Source organism: Oncorhynchus kisutch, linkage group LG19 (assembly GCF_002021735.2).
Source record: "Oncorhynchus kisutch isolate 150728-3 linkage group LG19, Okis_V2, whole genome shotgun sequence".
NCBI classification, from domain to species: domain Eukaryota; kingdom Metazoa; phylum Chordata; class Actinopteri; order Salmoniformes; family Salmonidae; genus Oncorhynchus; species Oncorhynchus kisutch.
Genome location: NC_034192.2, coordinates 68,224,329 through 68,231,123, shown reverse-complemented (window position 1 = coordinate 68,231,123; position 6,795 = coordinate 68,224,329). Strand labels below are relative to the sequence as shown.

Sequence of the window (6,795 nt, the reverse complement as noted above, 5' to 3'; positions counted from 1 at the left end):
CTGCATAAGGTACGCAACTCAAGGGCTTTGCCTGATCCTAAGTTGAGTTGACAGACCTACCTAAACTTAACCCTTTCTATACCTTACCCTAACCCTAACCCTAACCTTAACCATCCCGAAACCCATACCTAAACTTAACCCTAACCTTAACCCTTCTTAAAAAACCATATCTTACCCTAACCCTAAACCCTAAACCCTAACCTTAACCATTCTAAAACCATACCTAACCCTAACCCTACAGACAGACAGTCCTTTAACCCAACCAACGGGTTAATCTACAAGTGGGCGACCATGGGGCCTACAACTTTGGCCGGCCGCGCCCGTACCCTCCGACCTGCGCGTATATGATGTGGAGTGCAACCCCTCCCTTCCCCCCTCGGGTTTCCACGTGTCAGAGATGGAAGTGGATCAACCGACTCAAAACTAGAAACCTAACCCTAACCCTAACCCTAACCCTAACCCCCCCTAACCCTAACCCTAACCCTAACCCTAACCCTAACCCTAACCCTAACCCCCCCTAACCCTAACCCTAACCCTAACCCTAACCCTAACCCTAACCCCTAACCCTAACCCTAACCCTAACCCCCCCCAACCCTAACCCTAACCCTAACCCTAACCCTAACCCTAACCCTAACCCTAACCCTAACCCTAACCCCTAACCCCTAACCCCTAACCCTAACCCCTAACCCTAACCCTAACCCTAACCCTAACCCTAACCAGGGCTTAATGCGCCCCACCTGTGGCCCAATATGGGACTAATTGGACGGGGAAGGAGAATTTGACCATAAAGCTCACCTCGTTGTCTCTTTATTCGTGAAAGGACGTTTGGCCCTGTGGGTAGCGGACTTGCCTGAGAATTGTCAGGCAAGGGTTCGAGACCCGCAAGGATCAGCGTCTTTTTTTCCCCACAGGGCCTGCTAACCCACAGCCCAAGGTGTGGGCACCAGGTGTGGGCCCCAGCAGAGGCCCAATATGGGACAAAATGGACGGGGAAGGAGAATTTGACTATAAAGCTCACATCGCTGTCTCTTTACTCACGAAAGGCTGTATGGCTTAATGGTTAGGGAGCTTGACTCACAATCACCGGGTCAAGTGTTCATGCCAGGCCTGGGTAATCATTTTTTTTCCCCACAGGGGCCTGATAACCAAAAAAAGGACCATAGGTCCATAGGTCCATAGGCCCATAGGCCCATAGGCCAGAAAGCCACTGGCCTGGCCTGGGACAAAACCCACTGCCCTGGCCTCAAGGCCTTATTTGACCTAACCGGTTGACATGCCTTTTTCAGAGAATGAGAGGACACAGAGAGGCTTAAAAGGTTAAACTCTCTCTCATGGGATGAAGGGACATACAGGCCTAAAGGCCAAACACCCCTAACCAGGTTATATGCCTCTATCTGGGCATCAGAGGTCACAAACAGGCCTCAAGGCCTTATTTGACCTAACCTGTAAAGGGACTTTTTCTGGGAATGAGAGGACACAGAGAGGCTTAAAAGGCTAAACTCTCTCTCATGGGATGAAGGGACATACAAGCCTAAAGGCCAAACACCCCTAACCAGTTTATATGCCTCTATCTGGGCATCAGAGGTCACAAACAGGCCTCAAGGCCTTATTTGACCTAACCGGTAAAATGACTTTTTCTGGGAATGAGAGGACACAGAGAGGCTTAAAAGGCTAAACTCTCTCTCATGGGATGAAGGGACATACAAGCCTAAAGGCCAAACACCCCTAACCAGTTTATATGCCTCTATCTGGGCATCAGAGGTCACAAACAGGCCTCAAGGCCTTATTTGACCTAACCTGTAAAGGGACTTTTTCTGGGAATGAGAGGACACAGAGAGGCTTAAAAGGCTAAACTCTCTCTCATGGGATGAAGGGACATACAAGCCTAAAGGCCAAACACCCCTAACCAGTTTATATGCCTCTATCTGGGCATCAGAGGTCACAAACAGGCCTCAAGGCCTTATTTGACCTAACCGGTAAAATGACTTTTTCTGGGAATGAGAGGACACAGAGAGGCTTAAAAGGCTAAACTCTCTCTCATGGGATGAAGGGACATACAAGCCTAAAGGCCAAACACCCCTAACCAGTTTATATGCCTCTATCTGGGCATCAGAGGTCACAAACAGGCCTCAAGGCCTTATTTGACCTAACCTGTAAAGGGACTTTTTCTGGGAATGAGAGGACACAGAGAGGCTTAAAAGGCTAAACTCTCTCTCATGGGATGAAGGGACATACAAGCCTAAAGGCCAAACACCCCTAACCAGTTTATATGCCTCTATCTGGCCTCAAGGCCTTATTTGACCTTTGTTGGCAGCCATCTTGGGCTATATGCTGAAACACCAAAACGTGAATAAATCAAAAAGTACATATCCAATCTGGATGGGGTTTTTTTTAAACGAAAGGGCACAAATAGACGATAATTTACATTTAATTAAAACCGTTTTTGTATAGAACATTTTAATAGAAAATCGTGTTTTAAGTTTTTGGAAAATAGTGGATGTTACCGGAAACATAGGTGCCTGTTAGGGCAATTTGTTTTTGACATGCTCTACTTGTTGCCCATTGAGAGAGAGGGTATGAGACGAAATTTGGGACCTCTAGCCCCTCGGGAAGTATTTTTAATCATTTTATGAAAAATACCGATTTTGGCAGGAAAAAATAAATAGCCGGTCAACTGGTAACCTAAAAATAATCTCCTAATTTAAAGTAGTCACCTCGTAAGGTGTTTGAAGGTAGGCACCTGGTAACCTAAAAATAAAAAGACTGTCCTAAATGCACTTGTCGGTCATTCTGATATTAATACCCACTATGGGACTATGATAGTGGGCATCTATCCATGGCCCTCTATCCATGGGCGCCCGTCCTGAGTGCTTTATGGACTGTTTAAACTATTCTGATGGATACACATTGTTGTGCACCTGGTGATTGAAAACGTGCATCTGGTAACCCAAAATGGATGGTAAATAAATCACAGAAATTGCACTATGTCCAACTCTGGGTATGGTGATTGGGGAATTAGGCCAAAAAAAAAGGGGGACAGAGCAGCTCACCTCCACAGAGGCTGACTGCTCTGCCCCCCTTAAGGACAGTGGAACTATTGACCTTCAGACCTAAAGGCCTAACTCCCTATCCAGGAACAGGCCTCTCTCTCTGGGCATGAGAGTACACATACAGGCAGTTAGGCCCTCACTCACCACCCGGGGAACAACCCTCTATTTCCGGGGATGATTCCAGCAGGGGACCCCCCCCCCACCTCCACAACCTTGCACACCAGGTGAACCAGGGCACCCACACTTAAGCACCCTTCCCCGGCAATAAAGCAGATAGCCGCGCTGTTAAGAACCGCGTGCACCTGGTCACCCAAAATGGACCTCGTGCACCTGGTCACCCAAAATGGACCTCGTGCACCTGGTCACCCAAAATGGACCTCGTGCACCTGGTCACCCAAAAAGGCCCTCGTGCACCTGGTCACCCAAAAAGGCCCATGTGCACCTGGTCACCCGGCCGCTTTCCACCCAGAACCTAAGTCCACTCTGGGTTACCGGTGGTACTACCTGTACCCACCTTCCTTAGTCCGATTGCCCACTCTCTTTTTGGGCTATCGGACTCTGACTTGCCCACTCTCTCTTGGGTCTTTGGGTTACCGGGTGCACGACGTCCGTTTTGGGTTACCAGGTACCGATGGTACTTTTCTACCTGGTACCCACCTTCCTTAGTCCGATTGCCCACTCTCTTTTTGGGCTATCGGACTCTGACTTGCCCACTCTCTCTTGGGTCTTTGGGTTACCGGGTGCACGACGTCCGTTTTGGGTTACCGGGTGCCGGTGGTACTTTTCTACCTGTACCCACCTTCCTTAGTCCGATTGCCCACTCTCTTTTTGGGCTATCGGACTCTGACTTGCCCACTCTCTCTTGGGTCTTTGGGTTACCGGGTGCACGACGTCCGTTTTGGGTTACCAGGTACCGATGGTACTTTTCTACCTGGTACCCACCTTCCTTAGTCCGATTGCCCACTCTCTTTTTGGGCTATCGGACTCTGACTTGCCCACTCTCTCTTGGGTCTTTGGGTTACCGGGTGCACAACGTCCGTTTTGGGTTACCGGGTGCCGGTGGTACTTTTCTACCTGTACCCACCTTCCTTAGTCCGATTGCCCACTCTCTTTTTGGGCTATCGGACTCTGACTTGCCCACTCTCTCTTGGGTCTTTGGGTTACCGGGTGCACGACGTCCGTTTTGGGTTACCGGGTGCCGGTGGTACTTTTCTACCTGTACCCACCTTCCTTAGTCCGATTGCCCACTCTCTCTCTGGGCATCTGGACTCTGACTCCTGGTGCTTCTATGTGCACCTGGTGACCCATTTGTACTGAAGAGGGGAGGTGGAGGAAGACGCCTTCCGTCCCAAAAAAAGATTGGATCGAGTGCCTGCTTACACCCTCTCCCCCGGATTTTGAATGGCCAGCGAGAGCTCACCGGACGCCGCTGGGAACGCGACGCTTTCCAGGGCTTGGGCCCCTCTCTCGGGGCGAACCCATTCCAGGGCGCCCCTGAACTCTCCCCGGGGCTCCCGCCAGCTTCTCCGGGATCGGTCACATTACCGCACTGGACGCCTCGCGGCGCCCATCTCCGCCACTCCAAATTCGGGGATCTGAACCCGACTCCCTTCCGTTACCGGCCTCACACCGTCCACGGGCTGAGCCTCGATCAGAAGGACTCAGGCCCCCGATCGACACTGGGCAAAGCGGTCTTCTATACACCACATGACTGCCCCAGCTGCCCCAGCTGCGGAAACCCAGAGGTTCCGATTGATGACAAAGCGACCCTCAGACAGGCGTAGCCCCAGGAGGAACATGGGGCCGCAAAGTGCGTTCGAAGTGTCAATGATCAATGTGTCCTGCAATTCACATTAGTTCTCGCAGCTAGCTGCGTTCTTCATCGACGCATGAGCCGAGTGATCCACCGCTAAGAGTTGTACTCTTGTTTTTCTCATTACGCACGCAGAGGCCAGAGGCCGGGCAGAGATGGGGAGGTTACCCTCCTTTCCTCCACCCGCACTTCGCCAGAGCGCCAGGCCATAAGTTCAAAGACAAAGGTTTAAGAATAGGGAGGCTTCCGGGAGCTGCGCTTGCGTCCTCGTCGCCGAAGCGCCAGGGAAGCCGCGCAGACATTGAACCCCCACCTACGCCGGGGCGCAGAGAAGTTGACTGGGTTCCCAGTGCCGCGCGAGGATACGGGGCGATACTCAAGCCGCTTACATCAGTGTTAGACCATTTTGGGAAGTCCCGGTTCACCGGACACCCCCAGTCCCCTTCGGTAGCGGCCTCTCCACCCGCCCATAGGTGAGTCATGCAACCGTGGCTAATGGGGAAAGGGGATGGAGCCAGTCGGGCACATCCCAGGCAAAGGGGGGAATGCGGGGAAGCGGGCTAGGACCGATGACACCCGCGCCGGGAGAAGAGAGAGGCGGGAGGCGTGAGCCCCCTACCCTACCCAACCCGCAGCATAGCTGGATTTTCGGCGCTCAGCCCCATGCCGGCGGCTGGCAACCCGTTAATGATCCTTCCGCAGGTTCACCTACGGAAACCTTGTTACGACTTTTACTTCCTCTAGATAGTCAAGATTGATCGTCTTCTCGGCGCTCCGCCAGGGCCGTGACCGACCTCAGCGGGGCCGATCCGAGGACCTCTCCAATCGGTAGTAGTGACGGGCGGTGTGTACAAAGGGCAGGGACCGGAGCTTATGACCCGCGCTTACTGGGAATTCCTCTCTGTGAAGGGTAGACACACGCTGATCCGCTCAGTGTGTGATCCGCTTTCAACCTGTCAATCCCGTCCGGCCTGGGTGAGGTTTTCGGTGTTGAGTCAAATTAAGCCGCAGGCCCCACTCCTGGTGGTGCCCTTCCGTCAATTCCTTTAAATTTCAGCTTTGCAACCATACTCCCCGGAACCCAAATACTTTGGTTTCCCGGACGCTGCCCGGCCTCAGACAGACCGCTTGGGTCAACCGGGTAGGTCCACATTTGAAGACAGGGTTTGAGAATACGTGTTTTTGGTGCCGATGCGTTACGGGATGACCATCACCACATGCTTCGCAGCCTGAGTGTGCCACTCCCCGCACCGGAACACCAATGGAGGGCCACTTGGTCAGACAGTTCGGCTCGAAATCGCACGAACGTTGCGCGGCTGGAGTGTATCGAAATTAGGGGACCAAAATTCCGAAAGGGGCTCCCCCGATAGAGGCAAATCCACTTGGGTCGGGAGGGAACATCCATCAGAACACCAGCCAAAGGCCGGCCGATAGAGTCCCTCCCAGGTGGAAAACGAATGCAAATCAGTCAGAGGAAATTAAACTCCCTGGACAACAGAGGACAACCATGGAGACGCACCGTGAAACAAGTATGGGACTGGACTGGAGAGCTAGCCCTCACCGGGACTAAACAACCACCAATCGGTCGCCGAAGGGACAGGCACCTTCATTGGACCAGAACCATGGTCATTGATGAACCAAACCCACAAGGTAATAGCTGGGATAGAGCAACTGCCGGGGCAGAGCTCAATATCCTCCCATCACCAAGCTGGGAAACGTGGCTCAAAAGTTAGGATAAATCGGACGCCGAAGGGTCTGTTCCAACCACTAAATCGGACGCCGGCGGAAAATGTCCAAATTACCATGGTTACGAGGGGCTCACATCCCTCAAAAGTACCCAGTACTTATTTTCTATTCGGCCTGATCAGTTTGACACCACCCCCGTCTCTCTAGGACATGGAAGTCTTGTTGTCAAAAACCAGGTTTCTGATT

The 6,795-nt window shown here is 52.2% G+C and overlaps 1 non-coding gene across 1 annotated transcript; it reads right to left on the bottom strand.

Annotated features, from left to right (window-relative positions):
- Nucleotides 1–4,814: 4,814 nt before the first annotated feature.
- On the bottom strand, nucleotides 4,815–4,968 carry LOC116355111 (5.8S ribosomal RNA). Its single transcript, XR_004204358.1, has one exon. It is a non-coding gene; the product is annotated as a 5.8S ribosomal RNA (ribosomal RNA).
- Nucleotides 4,969–6,795: the final 1,827 nt, after the last annotated feature.